Source organism: Antechinus flavipes, chromosome 1, assembly GCF_016432865.1.
Source record: "Antechinus flavipes isolate AdamAnt ecotype Samford, QLD, Australia chromosome 1, AdamAnt_v2, whole genome shotgun sequence".
Classification (NCBI taxonomy): Eukaryota; Metazoa; Chordata; class Mammalia; order Dasyuromorphia; family Dasyuridae; genus Antechinus; species Antechinus flavipes.
Genome location: NC_067398.1, coordinates 289,813,164 through 289,833,337, shown reverse-complemented (window position 1 = coordinate 289,833,337; position 20,174 = coordinate 289,813,164). Strand labels below are relative to the sequence as shown.

The window sequence follows — 20,174 nt, the reverse complement described above, 5'->3', positions numbered from 1 at the left end:
CCTTCTTAACCTTAGATGAGTTCAGATCCACCCCCAGAACTCCCTTCCTGCCTGGCGAGAATGTAATTAAGGGGAAGCTGCAGTGGTAATTTCTCTCCTCATTAACTTTCTGATTGGTTTCAGGCTCAGAATTCCACCAAGCAGTAGTTTGTCACCAATTCCAAATGGCCAATCGTTAATACTAATGTTTGTGTAACTAACTGCCAGCATCTGCTAAGGCTTCTTGTACTACAATAATGGGGAAAGGGTACATTAGTGCTCCTGTGTTAATTCAGCTTGTGTTCATCACTAGGGAAATCTATGATGTAATTAGCAAAATACATTGAGGTAGCTGAGTGCTGGAGTCATTTTGTAGATGACTTAATCACAGCAAAAGCTATAGTGGGCCCTGACACATTAACCCATCAATACTTATGATTGTGTTCTGAATTTTACAATTTAGAAAGTTATATCATCACAATGAAGAAAGGAGCCCTCTTTATAGGAGAACACTATTTACAATTAACTAGACACTAAAGCACTCAGGATGATATCCCTTAGACGTTACTGGTTTTTAATAGACATCTGATGTATCTGGTATAAGGAAAGGAATATTTTAAAATCTTTAATTATCAGTGTCCCACATTTAGCACCAGGTCAATTTCTTGACTTATGATGTCACAAAAAAATTTTATGACCTGAGCAGTTATTTCTGATGTTAATAGTATATCTTGCTTTTAATAATTAAAGTAAGGAAAACAAAATGTCTATTTGTTTTTATTACTTTTAAAAGGAAATATCTGAAAAATGCATATACACAGCAAGGACCAGGAAATTTTGAAAATGATAATAAGCAGATTCCCATAGGATTATTGACTGAGGAGCCCTTCTTTTACTGGTGATCTTAAGTCATATCTTATTTAATTGTTAACATGCAAATAAAGAATGACTTTCTAAGTGCATGCATTAATATTTCATATCCTATATGTAAATAAATCTTCCACAGGAGTCTTCATGCAGTATCTCATGATACTGAATTTCTTTAAAACTAGGAAAATATGCATAAACTACAACAATATTCAAATATATTCCTAGAGTCCTACTAAGACTTGTCCAAGGACCAACCTTGATTACTACACAGGCTCCTCTTTAGCAGGCTGACCACTTGGCAATGAATTCTTTGGCTGTGTCAGCGACCATAACACAAAGCTCAATTCCAAACAGCCTTTAGTACCCGCTGAGGCCCATTTCTACTTTCACAGTGACTGTAGTAATGTAGCAAAAATGGGTACCAGAAGGTGTTAAAAAAAAATCAATATAAATATTAATTTAAGTGAGTGACCTACAAGTTTAAGTACTCTAAATACGAGCTAATTGTCCAGTGCTAATTAATTGGTACACAATTGGAAGAAACAAAGCCCATGTAAATATAAATTTCCCTACCTGATGACTTTTATGGTAAGCACAAATGTATGAATAAAGTGCATTGGAGAATGTGAGTTAAATATGAATAATGAAAATTGGCAAAAGCTTGTAGAGGATTCAGAAGCTTCATGCTTAAGTACTATAAATATCCTTTTTGGAAGAAAGAAGATAGTAGGTTACAGTGAGCAATGGAAACACAATTGAAAGAATGCTAGATTTTAAAGTCTTGGGTTCAAATCTTGAATCAATTCACTACAAGAATTCCAAATAATGTATGTTTCCAAATGAGTCCTTGAAGCTGAAAATGAGCAAAGATGAAAAGTAAATGTTTTGTTTTTTGTTTTTACCATTTCTGGCGTAAATTTAAACAGGAAAAAATAGTTAACATAATAAGGAAGCCCAAAGACCTCAGAAACTGCTTTAGCCAGCAAAAGGTTGATTTCCTTGCCAAGCAGAAGCATAGAACAGAGGAAGATCACAACTTAATTATGAAAAGCAATGGAAACAATGATAAACCTATAGGAAGCTTGGTATCAGACCAAAATGAATCTAATAATTTCATGAGTTAAATTGTTGGGAGGATAAAAAATGGCCAATAAGAAAGACTAGTCAAAAAAGAAGGAAAGATAATCATACCAAAAATTAAGATATTGAGAACATTAATAAAACATTTTTAAAATACACAGATGACAAGAAAGTTCAGTAGGAGACATAAATCAAACAATCATTTTGTTACTCTTCTGTTAGATTTAATGCCTAAACACATCATATATGTAATATACATAATACAATATTAATATCCTCTTTTTTGTTCTTTGAATTATGATTATGTTTATATCTGTTTATGACTTGTTTGGCGGCAACAAGGCACATAATTGAGGCTGAGACTTTCCAGGATCACACTGTCAACTAACTAGATTTGAATTCAGGTACTCCTGATTCCAGGGCTGGTATTCTATCTAGTGAAATACTTAATTGTCCCAATTATTGTTTTTTTAAATAAAAAAATAAAAAATTTGAAAAGAGTGAAATTAAGAGATAGAAAATGTTCCTCTAGAAGGCCAATAACAAATTGAGTAAATTCTCTGTGGAGTTCTTCAAACAAGACATTTCATCTTTAATCTCTGTGACTTTTGCACTGGTTATTTATCCTCCATGTGTAAAATCCTCTCCTTTCCCTGATTCTAGCTTCACCCACTTCCCACTCTTCCTTTAAGATTAAGTTCAAAACCTACTTTCTGAAGGTCTTTTCTACATTCTTAACCCGATGCTAATTCTTCCCTTTTCAGGTTATCTTCCAGGCACTGGGTATGTATTTCACATATACCTAGTTCTTTACATGTTGCCTCTCCCATTAGAATATACTAATCTTCAAGACTTCCCCTCCCTCCCCCCACTTTATATTGTTTACATAGTGAACAACAAATTACCTGGGGGGAGGGGTGTAAAGTTAAGGTAAGATAAGAGGATAAAGAAGGCATAAATAGGTTCTCACCAAATGAAAAGACAATCTCATCATTTCATGGGTAAGATCACAGATTCACTCAATTAATGAAACATAAACAATTTGTATTCCAAAATCTATGGGAAAGCTTTTTTTACATGCAGATTTGGATAAACTACAGATAAAACTCTACCCTAAAATACAGACAATTACATAAAGTTTTAACTTTATGGTTTAGCTTTATGCTATAAAAGTTATTCAAAAAAAGAATAATAAAAGATTACATTGATATTAGAAAACAAAATGAACCAAGATCGACCATAGTGAAAACAATTAAAGGATTTTCTGTTTATGTCAACATTTCCAATCCTTTTTTGGAAAGAGGCTGATAAACCAACTGTATATCAACCAGCTACTTTTGAACAACACTGAAAAAAAAAACCTGTTCTTTTCATTGTTTTCTTGATTTTGGAACAGTCTGGTGTTTGTTAAGCTTGGTAACTAAAGGTATAACAAGTGGTTCTTAACTTTTTAACATTAAAATTAAAATTTTTTTGTTACATTTTAAGTTCTAAACTATCTCCCTACTTTCCCCATCCTGCATTAGAGAAAGCTTTCATTTGACAGAGAGATAAAAGATGTATAAACTGTATGTATATATTTATGTATAACTATACAATACATATTTCTAATAGTTTCTTTCAGTTCAATAAACTTGGGGTAAAGGTTAGTGAAGAAAGAGATTAGTGGTAGGAACGGATCAAAATTGCAAAACCAAGCTCCTTTAGGGTTTTAATTTGACTTCAAAGTATTTTCTCATTTAAACACAGTATGTTCCATAAACTGTCACCTGCAACAGACAAAACAGGAAAACCAAAAGTATACTCACATAATACAACTATGCCAAAAAAGGAACAATGATTGGCACACAGAATGTGATTGTTAACTTCTACAAAAGTGATTGGATAACTTCTTAAAACTTCTCTTTTCAAAATAACCTTATTTGAAATTTAAATACTTGTTATCTTTAAGTCAGTTCAATACTTGAGACACAGAAGCCTTTTTTCTTGATTATAAATGCCTTGAGATCATGAGATTTAGAGAAAGGTGGAGATCTCCCTACTTTGTAGATACTCCTCTTCCCCACTTCTGAACAGAAAAGGTGCTTAAATAAATCCTGGCATGGAAGGTGGATAGCCTGTAATTCTTTCAAATTTGTTGTGTTTTTTGTCCCAGCTATATATTCAGTAGTGTCTGATTCTTTGGGACACCATTTGAGATTTTCATGGCAAAGATAATGGAAATGATTTTCTATTTTACAGATGAGGAAACTGAGACAAACAAAATTAAGTGGTCTGCCCAGGGTCACAGAGCTAGTAAGTGCCTGAGGCCAGATTTGAATGTAGATCTGCTTGATTTGAGGCCCAGCTCTCTATGCACTGTACCACCTACTTGCCCTATATGCTTTCAAAAATTTTTTTTCCTCTTTAAAGATACTCAAATCAAATTTAAAAAGGATCATGTTCTAGAGTCAGAGCACCTAGAATCAGCTTCCATTCATGACACTTACCTTCTGGTCATTAGGAAAGTCATTTGTAAGATGAGATGACAGGACAGCTTCAGAAGTCTCTTTCAGTCCTAGACCTATGATTCTGTGATCTCTAGAATCTTTCACTGGAGGTATTCACTAATATTTATGGTTAAACAGAGTAGATGACTGAGCAGGAATTTGTCCCCAGAGTCACTATCTCCAAATCAAAAATGCTTGTTCTGCTTCATTCTGCCTGGATCTAAACATTCATTCGCTTATTTATTTCCTTATTTATTGGTAAGATTCAACTTTTACAAATGAATTTACTTACTAATGCTGAGAAGTAATAAACAAACATGCCATTTTAGGACAAAAATGTTAAACCATTTTCCTGTCATGGGTCATTTTCTCTTTGGCAATCTGGATCTATGGACCACTTCTCAGAATTATGTTTTTAAATACATAAAATTACAATTATATTTGAAATATAGTTATCAAAATAATGTATTTTTTAAAAATTCACAACCCCTCTGAAATCTATGGACCTCATAATAAGAACCCCTATTTTGAGAAAATACTTCAGAGAAGAGCTAATTCTTTTGCCACCCCAAATAAAATTGACTTTTAACTTGAACTATAGGAAATCAATATACTGGAAAAAATAACAGTGAGATGTAAGAAAACAAGAATGTTTGTTTGAAAAGCACATTTTCTTTGCTGTCTACATTTTAAAAACCATTAAACTCATTATTTAAAATAGAACTTTGAGATTATATATATATTAAATACGAATTTTAAAACTCATTTGCACAGAAGAACAGGTGGAAAAGCATTAAATTTGTTTATTTGTTTTTTAATCCTATATGACAAGTCTTCCTTCCTAAGGAGGAAGAATTGTCAATCCCTCTTAGTACGAATGCACTTACTCCTTAACAATAAAAAACTTTTTTCTTACAGTGAGATTTCAGACCCTCTCACTAACATTGAAAGTAATTAGGATTATTTTAAATGTTCCCAGTTTGGCAAATACCATGTTTAGAACTTTCAAACAACATTAATTCTTGGCATTCAGAACAAGGGATATGAATAGAGATCTTTATTTAACCTGATCTATCATGGATTATCTCATTCTTTTCCAGTTCATGCCTGTACTCAAATTAATAGGGAGGCTGGGTTATAACTGATGTAATTAGAAACCTTGAGCTGGGGGAAATCCCCTGATTAGTCCCCACCCTCCTACTATAAATTCACTTTTTCAGTAATCTTTGAAACAATTTAAGGTAGCTTCCCTTCAACCACCACCCCACCTGCAATAAAAAGGAGGTAGTGGGGGTGGGGAGCAAAGACAATTTGAAGGATTAGAGTTCCTTGAAAATATAATTCAAATTGTCAATTTTAAAAGCTAGAATGGACAAGTTTGTTTGTTTGTTTTAAGGGCCAGATCTGCAACTTATATATTAGAATCAAAAGTAAACTATGGTAAATCAATGGATCTTATTTGAGTTCTTATAAATAAAATCTCATACACAGTTCTCACTCCTTAATAACATCTTTCCAATCTTGTAATGTTGAAAGAAAACTGTTAAGATTTTAAATGTCCATCTTACATCTAATCATGTTTATACAGCTGTAGCAAGTTATATACACATTTTAGTTATAATTTATACATTTTGATAGAAAGGAAAAATAACAATCTATTTTTTTAAATGTCTTACAAATAATAAGCAACCATTCTAAGTACTCTACAAAGAGGTTAATATTAGAAATCATTAGGTTCGCTCACTGAGTTTCTCATGACCTTGGGTGCTGGCCAGATTCTGAAAAGTTGTGAAGAAAGTTGAAAATAAAATATTCTGCTTCTAAACATTATAAATTCTGCTTCATATCATATCATATCATATCACACAATTCATCTCTAATGAATCTCTAAAGCCTAATTCATTAGGGCCCTCCACCATATAATAGAACTCCCCTGAGATAATGGGATGGTACTAGAGTTACTCTGTATTTACTAATAATAAGAACAACCAACGGAAGCCCAAGTTTGCTCATGGATCACAAAATGGGGAAACCACCTAGAGTAACTATGTCTTCAAGACAGTTATGAGTTTCAAATGAGATAATATGTGTAAACTTGGGGAGATGACTTTGAAGCTTTATATAATTATCAGTTATCATCATCATTCAGAGATTAGAAATTTGAGTGATCTTCCTGCTTAGTTAACAACTCAAGGAGCTATATAAAGAAAGAAAACTGCCCAAATCATATGTTAGTGTGCTTCTAGAACCCTATTTTTACCCCTGTGTTCAAGAACCTTCAATAGCTCCCCCCGCCTCTCAGAAAAAAATACCAAGCCTTCAAGTTATTATCTGAAGTCTTTCATAATTTTGGTTTTAACCATGCATAGTGCACATTACTCTCCATGACAAATTATGATGATTTAGCCAAATTAACCTACTTACTATTCTCTGTGGTATAGCACTTTTCACCTCCATGCCTGTTTCAACTTACTCTTCATTATCCCCACATATTAGAATTTCTCCCTTCCTTCAAGGGGTAGTATACATGGGTAAACTCCTATGAGACACCTTTCTTGATCTCCTTAATTTTTGGTGGCTAATCCCTCTCCCTCTCCTTGTCTCTCCTCCTCCTGGAATTATGTAGCATATATTAATCTGTCTACATGTACCCTACCCCTACCCAAATAAAAGGTAAACTTCTTGAGAGGAAGAAGTATTTTTATTTTCTCTTTGTATCCCCAAGGGACAAAAACTAGTGCCTTTAATAAATGTTTATTTCATTAGATTGGACTTCAGAGATCAATCCCTTCATTTTACAGGAGAAGGAATTGACTGAAATTCAGAGGGGCATAGTGATAATAGTCACATAGCTATTTGGTACAAACTTCACACCAGAATTCAGGTTTCCTGACTCCTAGCCCAGGGTTCTTTTCATTTCATATTCCACTTTCAGGCTCCCCTTTTTATGAGGGCAATAGAGAGTACAGGTGGCTACAGTTGCACAATTATACAAATACTATGCTTTCTTTTTTGAAAGGGATGAGAAGATGTTTGATCAAGTAAACTATTTTCTAAACCATAAGTGCCTAAATGGAGAAAGAACAGCGTGTTCTGCCTAAAATTAAATTAGGCATTAAGTTTCAGACCAAAGTATCTAGTAAAAAGAGCCTCTCTCCCTGAAAAGTTTACATCCAGAAAAGAAAAGATATACTTGAAGTTGCCTCATATATAAATGTTCTGTAATAATAGTATCCTAAACAGAGATAATAGATTTGATTATAGATTTAGAACTAGAAGAGATCTTAGAAGCCATCAAAGTTTGCTCCCAACACTCTTCACTTTATAGGAGAATACAGAGTCTGAAAGAGACCGAAGTTATTTGCTCAGGGTCACATAGCTAATAAATGTCTGAGGTTGAATATGAATTCAAATTTTTAACTAACCACAATATCCATAGTACCAATTACCTGAATTGTGCCATCAAAGAAATATATAAATAGAAAAGGAGGACCAGGCAGCCCACATTCATTCTCCATTGGTAGACATGTCAAGTGATCTAGTAGAAACCACTAGCACGCTGGATAAGACTCAGGCCTGTATTTATAAGAAGGTACAGACAAAAGTGGCACAGAATGGGCAGATATAAATGGGATGCAATTTTCATCATTGAAGAAACAGTTCCCAATGATGAGACACTTTTTAGAGCCACTCAAGTAACAACTGCTTTATCTGTAGCATTTAATCATGAGCTGTTGTTGTTTGTCCTTTGGTCTGAAGAGGACCACGACATCAAGAAGGTGATACCATGAAATGCAAAAGTGAAGGAGGGCTGGGCAAAGTCACCATTTCACTTTCTCTTTGAGAGCCACTGGGCTGGCAAGATCTAATTGTGGCAGACCTTCTCAAGAATGAAGGACAAACCCCCTCTATGAGAAGAAAGAGAAGAAACCCCACTAGAGACCCAAGTGGATCAGGTACCTGCCTATCCTCCCTTAGATCCAAAGAAGATGTACCAGGCATAATACCAGGACCCTTCCTTATGCTGTCAACAGGATGTGGTCACAGACAGTAGTGCTATCCTTAAAACGGCATGGGCCAGTTTGAGGCAGCAACTTCTTATCTGTAAATTCCTCAGCTGCCTATAAAGTATTGACCCCAAGATTATATAGATGGAAGAAAATAATGTGGAGAGTGAGCAGTTAACAAAAAAGCAATATTCTAAATGATGGATGTTGGAGGGATATGGGAAAACTAGGACACTAATACATTGTTGTCAGAGTTGTGAATTGATCCAACCATTCTGGAAAGCAATTTGGAACTATGCCCGGTGTTTCTACTGGGCTTATATCCCAAAGAGATCATAAAGGAGGGAAAGGGACACACATGCAAAAATGTTTGTGGCAGCCCTTTCTGTAGTGGCAAGAAACTGGGAACTGAGTAGATGCCTCATTAGTTGGGAAATGGCTAAGTTATGGTATATGAATGTTGCGGAATATTATTGTTCTGTAAGAAATGATCAGAAGGATAATTTCAGAGAGGTCTAGGAGAGACTTACATAAACTGATGCTAAGTGAAATGAGCAGAACCAGAAGATCATTGTACACAGCAACAAGATTATAAGATGATCAATTCTGATGGAGGTGGCTCTTTTCAACAATGAGATGATTGAGGCCATTTCCAATGATCTTGTGATAGAGCCATCTGCACCCAAAAAGAAGCCTGTGGGAACTGAATGTGTGGATCACAACATAGCATTTTCACTTTTTGTTGTTTGCTTGAATTTTGTTTTTTTCTCATTTTTTTCCTTTTTGATGTGATTTATTCTTGTGCAGCATGATAATTATAAATATGTATAAATATTGGATTTAATTATATTTTTAACATGTTTAACATATATTGGATTACTTGCCATGTAGGGGAGGAGATGGGTGAAAGAGGAGAAAATTTGTAACACAAAGGTTTTTCAAGGATCAATATTGAAAAATTATCCATACATATGTTTTGAAAATAAAAAGTTGTAATTAAAAAAAAAAAAAAAGCAATCTTTCCCCACCTCCCCAGTCCTACATTCCCTGGTTTAGTTTTAAATAATCTTAATGTTGAAGATAAAATGACTTTTGGTTTCCTTCATTCACTTACACTCAGAGGCTTGAAGTTAAGATCTACTCCAAAGTGAAATCAGAACCTGTTATTTTGTCTTTTGATCTAACTCTGCCTTTGACACAACACACAGACTCAGATTACATAGATAGACTTGAAATATAGGGCCAAGGATCAAGCTCAGCTCTTCCAGACATACTAACTTTTGATGACCCACCTGAAGGGCCATTATACTGAATTTTTCCAAAATGGCATTAGTTCAATTAAGCTTTTGTTAGGATTTACTCTGGAAGCTTCTTGAGGACAAGGCCTATTAATGGTTTTCTTTTTTCCTTTGTTTCAAGGAATGTAGGCAACCAACTATTAATCTGAGAAGAGGCCCATAGGCTAAATTTTATAGTTCATCAGTTAAAAAAATGCTCATTTTCCAGGCCACTGTTTCTTCATTTGTAAAATGAGAAGACTGAAACTAAGTGAACTAAATGCAGGATTAAGGATCCTTAAAAGGATCTTTACAGTATCCATATGATCATAGAAAGTAAATGCAATTATTCAAATATGAGGGAAGGAAGGAAACCTTTATTAAGTATCTACTATGTACATTATGTTAAACACTTTGCAAATATTACATCATTATATCATTTGATCTTCATGCTAATTCTGTGAAACAGGTGGTATTATTATCCCCAGACAGATGAAGAAACTCAGGCAGATAAGATCATTTGCTCATCTAGTATGGTTGAATTTGAACCCTAGTTTTCATGATTCTAGGAGCCACCTCACTACTCCCCAGGGTTAAAAGAGTTTAGGAGCAGATGTTTGGCTAAGGTTAACATTAAATGGTTAAAGTTAATATTTAGTGCCTTCCTCTGTTCTATGAGTAGAATGCTAAAATTTTCAAATTCTTCACCCTCTATTTTACAAATATAACTTTGAAAACCCTTCCTTTCCCAGGCTTGTTTGTGAACTCTTTTTATTAGTCAAAAGACTAATCAACTCTCCTTTTAAAACAAAATTTCCAATCACTTGTCATGATGAAGAAGAAAAAGCCTGGATTTACAGCAGAAAAATTGGAATTGAGGTTTACCTCAAACACTTAGAAGCTAGCTATTTAACTATGGATGAACAATGGCATTTCTGTAGGCCTGTTTTCTCACCTGGAAAATGGGAATAATAAGATCTAGAGTTCATCCCTCCCAAGGCACAAATGAAATAAATTACCTAAATAAAGCATCTTGCAAATTCTAAAAGGTGATAATAAATGTCATACATGAAACAGCACTATCTGGAATTTACTATCAAAGAATATCAGTTTGAATACTGGCTATTTCAACCCAAATAATCCTAGGAAAATGACTGGTTTCCCCTTCTAATAAAATGGTATTAGATTAAATTATCTGTAAGGGTATCTCATCTCCAATTCATGTCAGTGGGTTAAGTTACATGTGATGCTGATTTGCTATATGACTCTGGGCAAGATGCTTTGCTTAAGTGCTCCAGTCTCAGTGACCACCTTGGTTTAATCATTTTCTGTATAAAAGAGGACTAATAGTTAAACAAATCCTATCAGTGATATATTTTTCCTTTCTGATGGGTTTCAATCTATGTACACATTTTGATAATAAGGATTTTTAAAAAAACATACCTTTACATAATGGTTTATTTCCTCAGAGGAATTGTAATACAATATAGATACCTGGATCCTTAATCACTAAAATTAAAGAAAAATCTAAAGCTGAAATTGATGGGTATTTTATTTAAATAAAGGGGAAAATTAAAATAAAATGATTATTTATAGAAAGAGGCAGCAGCACAGGAACTTAAAACTGTTTTTGTATCATGGACTTCTCGGGCATTTAATGAAACCTATAGACCCCCCCTTGTCTGATTAATGGTTGGTTGTCTATAATTGGAAAAAAAATTGCTAAATTTAATTTAGAGGTAGTTGAAACAGAGATGAATTTTCTTCCCCCATCTAAGTTTGGAAACTTCTGGGGATCTATTCATGGACCACTGATTATGAATACCCGGTTTTGACTCTCAGGTCCAATAATGTATACCATTGCATTTGATATATAATTCTACATGATATTTAGTATTTTAAATACTGCATTTTAAAATGTACAACTTCAGTGTATCTCTGAAGTTAACATTAGTTCTAGCAATACTTTCATCACATGATGCTCTCCTTTTTTAGGTAAATGTAAATATAATACAAATATTAAAAAGCTACTTTTAAAGTGACTCTCATACAATTTGTCATTTATAAATTTAAAATATAGTGCCCCAAATCAATGTGTTAATGGACCAATGGACCATAAATCATATGCCTTAGCAAAATATTTTTCAAGGAATATATAAATTTGAACTATTGTTATTATTATATTTGATAACTAGGATAATTCATCCTCTTTAAAAAGAAAAAAATTTGATACATTCTGCAAAATATACAACAAAGGCAATTTTAATTCTTGATTTTTGTTATTTTGTCATTTGGTACCAATTAAGAACTTTGATACTTGTTTTATGGCTAATCTGTTAATAGAGAATGCACAAGATGGGGGTATGAATTATATAATTCATACTATCTACATTATTAGGATTAGCCAAAACAGCTCACAACAAATCTGGGATAGAAAGAGTTTCCAAAGTCTTACCAGGTAAAGATAGAAGAATATGAAAACTTTAGCATTATTGTACTCATAGAACAGAGGAAGGAACCAAACATTAAGAATGCTCCTGATTAAAAGAGAACCCAGATTAGATAATAGAAAATTTCAAGCATTTCTGAACAGGAGAGCACATGTCTTTTCATATATGTTCCTTTATTACCTGAATACTTCATAGCTATTGCTGATAGACTGAGGAGTTTGGATTACAGGAGCAAGCCTGGAAAGGTTTATGTTATGGGTGAACTAAATCAGATAATAACTGCTCAGATTAGAACCTTTAAGAAGGCATTTCAAAATATGTACATAAGATCCCAAATGGCTAGACACTCAATGTGTTAAAGTGTTTTTAAAGTATTTAAATCCTTTGCACTACTCGACTAGACTTCCACCCTTGGAGATATCACACAGGAACAGTAATAAGGAATTTAGGCAATGCTCTCTTGCCTGCACCTCTCCAAGTATTAGTGACATTCTCATATGCTGAAAAGGATCCAAGTCTCACACTTTGATATGTATTTTATTCTCTAGCTATCCTTATTCCCTGACAACATGACTCCTTTACCTAAAAAACTAAAATCAATCACAAAGATGATTTGACTGAGTGATTTTTTTTTAATGGTCTTGTTCCTTTGATCATGAGATTCTCAAAAATTATGCTATTACTAAGTGAAAACTTGCTGAATGAAAACAGGATAAACTCCCCCAAAACAGACTTCAGACATGTTTACAAGACACAAATTACAGGTCATACCTCTAATTATTCATTTCCCCCAAAAAACAAACTAGTGTTAGAGTGTGTTATTTTGTTTTAAGGCTCATTCTTGTATATTATTTGTGAAAATTGCAACTAGATAGAGAAAAAAGAAAATTGACTTGGAGGTTATAAATTGTAAAATGAGCAAAAGGCACAAAGAATGTTTTATGATATTTGAAAATCTGTCTAGAGTAGAAAAGAACCATAAATTTAGAGCTACAAGAGACCTTCGAGACTATTGTGCCCAATAACCCTTCTTTCTCCCTTCATTTTACAGATAAGGCACATTTTATAAAGTGAGACATAAAGAGATTAAATGACCAGTCCAAGCCAAAGTCACAAAGCTAATAATATGTAAGGTGAGATTATCTGAGTAGAAGGTAGTTTATTATTATTATTATTTTTAACATTCCTACAATGCCAACTATAATGTTGTACTAATAATACTAATGGTTAGGATTAAAATTGAGAACAACCTACTCATTTCATAAATAAGGAAATTTCATTCAATAAATCTTGACACACCTGCTTGCTTCAGAATTCTCATTAAAAAATCAGTTTGAAAATATAACGAAGAGAATATTATAGGAGATAGCAAAAAGCAAAGTTCCTACAAAGAACACTTCTACCTCAAAGTCTTGTATTGAAATGAATCAGTCCTGTGTGCCTCATTTAATATTTGAACATATGGCATTGGAGAAAACACAGTTTAAATTAGAGAATCATTAGTATATAGAATTGCTAGCTTTGAGACAAAATTTTATTAAGAAAAAAGGACCTGACAGACATGTCTTCATTTGAATAAGGTTTCTTACTACCTCCCAAAATTCAACCTCATTCTAATGGAGAGAGACAAACGCAAATACAGCATTGCCATCCCTCCTCCATAAGGGACAGCTTATATGACTAACTGGCTTGAGTTTACTAACCACAGAGAAATTATCAGCCTAGCCTTCGTTTCAGATAAATTTCCTGATCCCAATACCCTTTAAATATTCTACAATGATCAGGTGAATAGAAAACTTGTGTATTAATTTTGTAAATGACACCAATATCAGGGATTCAAAGGAGGATCAACATATTGAAAAAAGATGTGGTATTCAAAGTGACCTTGGGAAAATGAGGAAGTAATCAAAACCAAACCAAATGTGGTTTAGAAAAGGGTATATATAACACATACAGAATCCAGAAGGCTGGCTGGATATATATGTAGCATAGAAAATAAGAACTTGACATTTGCATTGCAGATGACAAGTCTATAGCATATAACCATATAAATAAGAAAGCAAGTATGACAACAGGAGGCATAAACAGGTTTATATAACTTTCAGGAACCATGAAGTATTAATCATCCCATTATAGTCAACATTATTCATAATTTTATTAAGATTTTGGGGGTCGGTTTACAGAGTTCGATGAAAACCATCAAAGTGAACCCCTACCAAAATTCAAGTGGTTGGGTTCAGAAAACCAAAGAGAAAAACTAAAGAAATTGGAAGGCAGACATTATTCAGGAATAACATGCAAATAAATAAATAAATGACAAAACACTTATTGAGTACTTACTATGTACCAGATGCTCACAATATGCTCTGGAAATACAAAACCCAGCAAGTAATATAATCTCTGTTCCCAAAGATTTTACATTTTAATAAGGAAAAACAACCAACAAACAAGGGCAGATAGAAGAAAGGGCATAGTTTTGGAAATGACCAGGAGTCTTGGTTCTGAACAAGAAAATACAAAAAGCTCATGTATTAGAACATTCTTCCCTGCAAAAGCTTATTTCACCTCTATTAAAAGCAGAGAAAATTACCTTTAAAGACATCTGAATACTTACCAATATAATAGTGACCAAGTGAGCTTAAATTGTAATAAAAGTTACAGATAAAGAATAAATCCTAATAGCAGGAACTGTTAAACTTCAGAAATGGATGATCAAGTCAGGAAGTAGAATATCTAACAGTCTCTGAAATATTAGATTACAACATATTTTATGTGTTTTGTAAGTAGAAAAATGAACTAGACTTCAATTTGTTTAAGATCCAAATCTGTAGAAGGGGCTAAAGAAACCTGGAGATTATCAAGCCCAATAAAGAGTGACAAGGAGTTGACAATTTATCTGGATCAACCTGATGTACCCTAAATTTCACTTTTATTTTATTGCAGCAGCTTACAAGAGTTCCTTAAGTTCCTTGCTCATAGTCAGCATTGATACTAATAAATCAACAGACAATTTAAAATACCTATTATATGCAAGGCACTGTACTAGACTCTGGTGATATAATCACAAACCCTATTCTTCAAGTTTTCTTTTAGTAGATGAAATAATATACAGTGAGACAAACTGAGTAAGCACTGAATTTGTGACTCATGAAAACATAGGTTCAAATCCTACTTCAGAAACTAAGTACCTTTGTGACTACCCATATCATTTAGGTTGTGCTTCAGTTTATTCACCAGTAATAAGAGGACTGGGATTAATGTCCTTGGAGGTCTAAATCTATATAATTTGTGTGTGTGTGTGTGTGTACGCACGCATATGCATGTGTGTATGAATGTAATAAATACAAAAATAACTGATGAATGAAATTTGCCTTAAATCTTTATATGTATATATAATATTTTCTTAAGCAATGTCATTCCAAACTCAAAACATTTAAAAAAAACTGTTTCTTGATGAGTTGTACAATTTTTCTGATTGTTGGTTTATATTTTTCATAGCAAATGGCAAAGTATTTTAGCTACATTTTGAGTTAAACTTTGCTAGCCTAGCTACCATTTCTATTATTATTCCTATAGGAAAATCAATCAAATAGAACAATTGATATAGCAATTCTTAGAGGATGTACTGTATACTCAGCAGTGTTCATGGTGATGTATATGTCTCCATGAAGCTTAGTTAGACAGGGAAAATGAATCTTAAATTAAATAATATGGTTAAAGAATTATTGGTAGGGGCAGCTAGATGGTGCAATGGATATTGCCCTGAATTTAGGAGGGCCTGAGCTCAAATTTGACCTCAGATACTTAACAACTTCTAACTGTGTGACCCTGGGTAAGCCACTTAACCCCAATTGCCTCAAAAACAAAATTAAAAAACCCCAACAACAAAACAGAATTATTGGTAAATAAACCATTTTAAACCATAGTTCTTAGCTCTTTGATGTCACTGGGCTCTTACAGTTGGTTGAAGCTTCTATACCTCTTTTTGGGGGAAAAATGTTTTTAAATACATAAAATGAGTTGCAAATTAATCATATCAAAATACAGCTAACAAGTTTGCCTTCTCTAGGCTAAAAAAAGGCATTGGGAATTACCTAAATTATAACTATAGTAAAAGATGTCATAACTTTAATTAGACAATCATGTCAAGAAAACATAGGGCATTCAAGCTAAGGTGGATGTTTTTTGTTTGCTTGTTTGTTTTTGCTATTCCAGGAGTAAAAGTTGACTAAGAACTCAGTAACATCCTACTTCTCTGTTGATCAGTCTTCCAGTAATCCTAATCATGTGAAACAAAGCCAGGAACCTAGAAATAAGGGGAAAGAGCTATTTTATCTCCAGAATATGTCATCAAGTGATGATATCTAAAAAGTAAATTTTTATATTTTTGGCCTTTGATCAAAATTTTCTTGCAATTTTCTTAATAAACATTTTAAGAAGTATGCTTATATGGTTTCCCAACATACAGAAGTTCAGAAAGAGCAGCCTAGAAAAGAAAACCTAGAAAAGGTATGTTGTGTCTTTGAGGTGAGGTCAGAAAAGAAGTAAAGTTGCAATTAGGCAAGAAACAATGAGACCCAAGCTACAATCACGACATGTTAATCCAATACTGAGTGACAAGACAGAAAAAAACAGATGAATTCGAGTGTAGCATAGACTATAAAATGATAATGGCCCTGAATTACAAAGAAAAGGATATGGATAGCTACTGGATATGTAACACATTTTGGAAACATTATCATCATCAAAAACATTAAAGGTATACCACAAGAATATATATCAAGAATGTTAGAGAAAAACATACAATTACACATGGGGATAATAAACTTTTGGTTTTAAATTATTTTAATTTTTTTTGTTAAATATTTCCCAATTATATGTAAAAAATTTTTAACACTCAAAAAAATTTTGAATTCCAAATTTTCTCCCTTTTTCCTAATTTGCCTCCCTCCTTGAGAAGGTAAGTAATTTGATTAGCTTATGCATATGAGGTTGTGTAAAACATATTTTTGTATTAATTATGTTGCAAAAGAAAACACAAAATAAAACAATAAAAATAAAGATGTATGCTTCATCAGTTCTTTCTCAGGAGGTGAACAACATTTTTCATCATAAGTCCTTTGGAATTGTCTTACATCATTGTATTGATCAGAGTAGCTAAATCTTTCATAACTGACCACTATTACAATATTGCTATTAGTGTACAATGTCCTGTTTCTGCTCACTTCACTGCATCAATTCATATATCTTTGTGAAACCATTCTGCCTATTATTTCTTATAGCACAATAGCACTCCATCACAACCATATACCACAATTTGATAAGCCATTTTCCAACTGATGGGCAGCTCTTTAATTTCCAATTCTTTGCAATCTTTCCCTTTTCTTTGATCTCTTTAGGATACAAATTTAGTAATGGTTTCATTGAGTCAAAGAATATGTACTGTTTTATAACCCTTTGGATATAATTACAAATTGTTTTCTAAAATGATTGGCTCAGTTCCTAACTCCATCAACTGTGTATTAGTGTAATATACAATTAGTGTATTATAAGCTTTAGCTCCTTAGATTATCTCATTCCTCCTGCAATGCCAGTAAATGAGACGTTCCACTCTTGTCCTCAAAACCAACATAATCAAACTATTCTTAATAACAAAAATGCTACTGAATATTCACTCATTCATTAATTCATTCAAAAACTTCAAAAGAGAATGGTAATTAGTTTATAGTCATTTTATGTCTCTTGCTATTGTGTTTATAATTTCTTATTACTGACAGAAATATAGGAGGAAGAAAGAAGAAGAACAATGGAAAGAGCATTGACACTGGAATCAGAGTTTACTCCAAAAGTCACTTAAAACTCTGAGTTAGTTTTTACATCTGTAAAATGAGAGGCTTAGACTAGATAATCTCTGAGGTCCCTTACAGCTCTTGGATCTATTTTAAAACAACATTAAAGCAGAACTAGAGTGCTACAAGTTTTGTCTCCATTATTAAAGGCCCTTAAAAAAAATTGTTGTTGTTCTTGTTATTAATCAATGTGCTAGTTACTGTGTTAAGCATTAGGATACAAAACCATATTTAAAAAAAAGACTATCCCCCTACCCTAAAGGAGCTTACAATCTAATCAGAAAGACAATAAGCAAACAAGCATGTGTAAACAAGCTAGTGCAAACAAGCTACATACAGGAGAAATGGAAAATATTTCTAAAAGAGATAATACTCGAATTAAAAGGAATTAGAAAAAACTTCCTGTAGAATATAGGATTTTAGTTCAAATTTAAAAGGAAAATAGAAAAAAATAGCAATTAGAGTTGAGGAGGAAGAACATAGCAAGCATAAGAGAAAGCCAGAGAAAATTCCCAGAGATGAAAAATGGAGGTGTCTTGTTCACAGAGTTCCAAGAGTAAGGTGTAAGATGGAGAGATAGAAAGGAACTGAGTTATTGAGGGTTCTGAATGCCAATTTTGTATTTGATGATAGAGGCTATAGGAAGTCATTGGAATATATTTATCTATTTGTTTATTTATTAATGTTGTCTTCATACTTCTTGACATATGAAACATTTAAGTGGAGCTATAATTCTACCAATGTAAATATTTCTTCTCATTTTCTGACCATGTAATTCATTGGTGATATTTCTTAAGCCACTTCTTAACCACAGATTATTATTTGTAGTAATGAATTCAGAAAAACCTAGAAATTGAATTAATTGGTTCAGAATATAGTGATCAGAACTAGGAAAACAATTTTACATAAAGTTTAAAATAATGTAAGTGAAAATAAGTCTAAAAGATATCTGAACACTTATCAATATAATGACTAATCACAACTTTTATTTGAAGGTATCTCTGTAATTAAACAATCTTTTACTAGGGAAAGATTCCATTGTGTTAGGGAAAGTTGGTCTTTCTTTACAATTATTTTCATTTCCACTGAGCTCTGCTACTACCCTCCTTTCCCATACCTTTTTAACCACCAAGTTTAGAACTTCAAATGATGTCTTTCTTCTTTATCTCAGGTGTGTGTGTGTGTGTGTGTGTGTGTGTGTGTGTGTGTGTTTGTTCTCTTTCTCTGATAAAGATAATGTGAACTGTTTGTTGGTTAAAAAACTCTCAGGTCTTTTGGCCTTTTTCTTATAGTCACTACATTATATCAGTTGAACTTTTACAGAAAATAATGCCAATGAAGGTGAATATCATTGCCTTTTTTCCATTAGCAGCCTTGTGCTAAGTGTAAAGAAAGATATATAAAATATGAATCACCAACTTTGGAGTCAGAAGATCCAGGGGTTCCTAAATCCCAGTTCTACCTACTTATAACAGAACTTTGAGAAAAATTACTTGCCTTCTCAAAACCTGTTTTTTCCTTCTGGAAACAACAATGTCATTATTAAGATAAATTAATACTACATAAATGAGTTATTGTTATGATTACTATTGTTAAAAATCAGAATATTATAGACTGGGCCACTATGGGACTAATATAATTTTTAAGAATTGAAAAACAAAAAAAAAATACACAATTAATTATATCTGACTAGCCAAAAAAATACCAGAAACTTCGTCACAATATCCTGAACTTCATCTTTAATGCTACTGCTGAAATATTTTAAACACCTAAACTCTGAATACAACCCACACTTTCCTCCCCTGCTCCCATATTCCATGAAGAGCAAATATTTTCACACTGGGTTCATCTCCAGTGAAGACTGTAATTAAATCTTTAATTTGAAAATAAGAGTGAAAATCCAGCACTTACTGCATTATTGGCAGTATTCAAGATCAGGCCAAAGAGCAATCAAATAACAGATGATGACCTCAGCTCTTTCATGCTTAAGCAATCTGCTAATTTTGGCAAATACTAATTTAACTCAAAAGTGACAAATCTACATGTCTTAATGCATAATCTTTTAAGAAATCAACAGGATACTATATAAAATTGCATTAACAAAATGCTATTTTTTTTAAAAAATGTGCTATCCCACCTTTATAATTACACATGTTTTAATCATTTCACATGA

At 33.0% G+C, this 20,174-nt stretch overlaps 1 protein-coding gene across 1 annotated transcript in view; it reads right to left on the bottom strand.

Moving 5' to 3' along the window:
• The window catches only part of DMRT1 (doublesex and mab-3 related transcription factor 1), a 151,048-nt gene that overhangs the window by 2,048 nt on the left and 128,826 nt on the right, over nt 1-20,174 (bottom strand). The window lies entirely within an intron of this gene.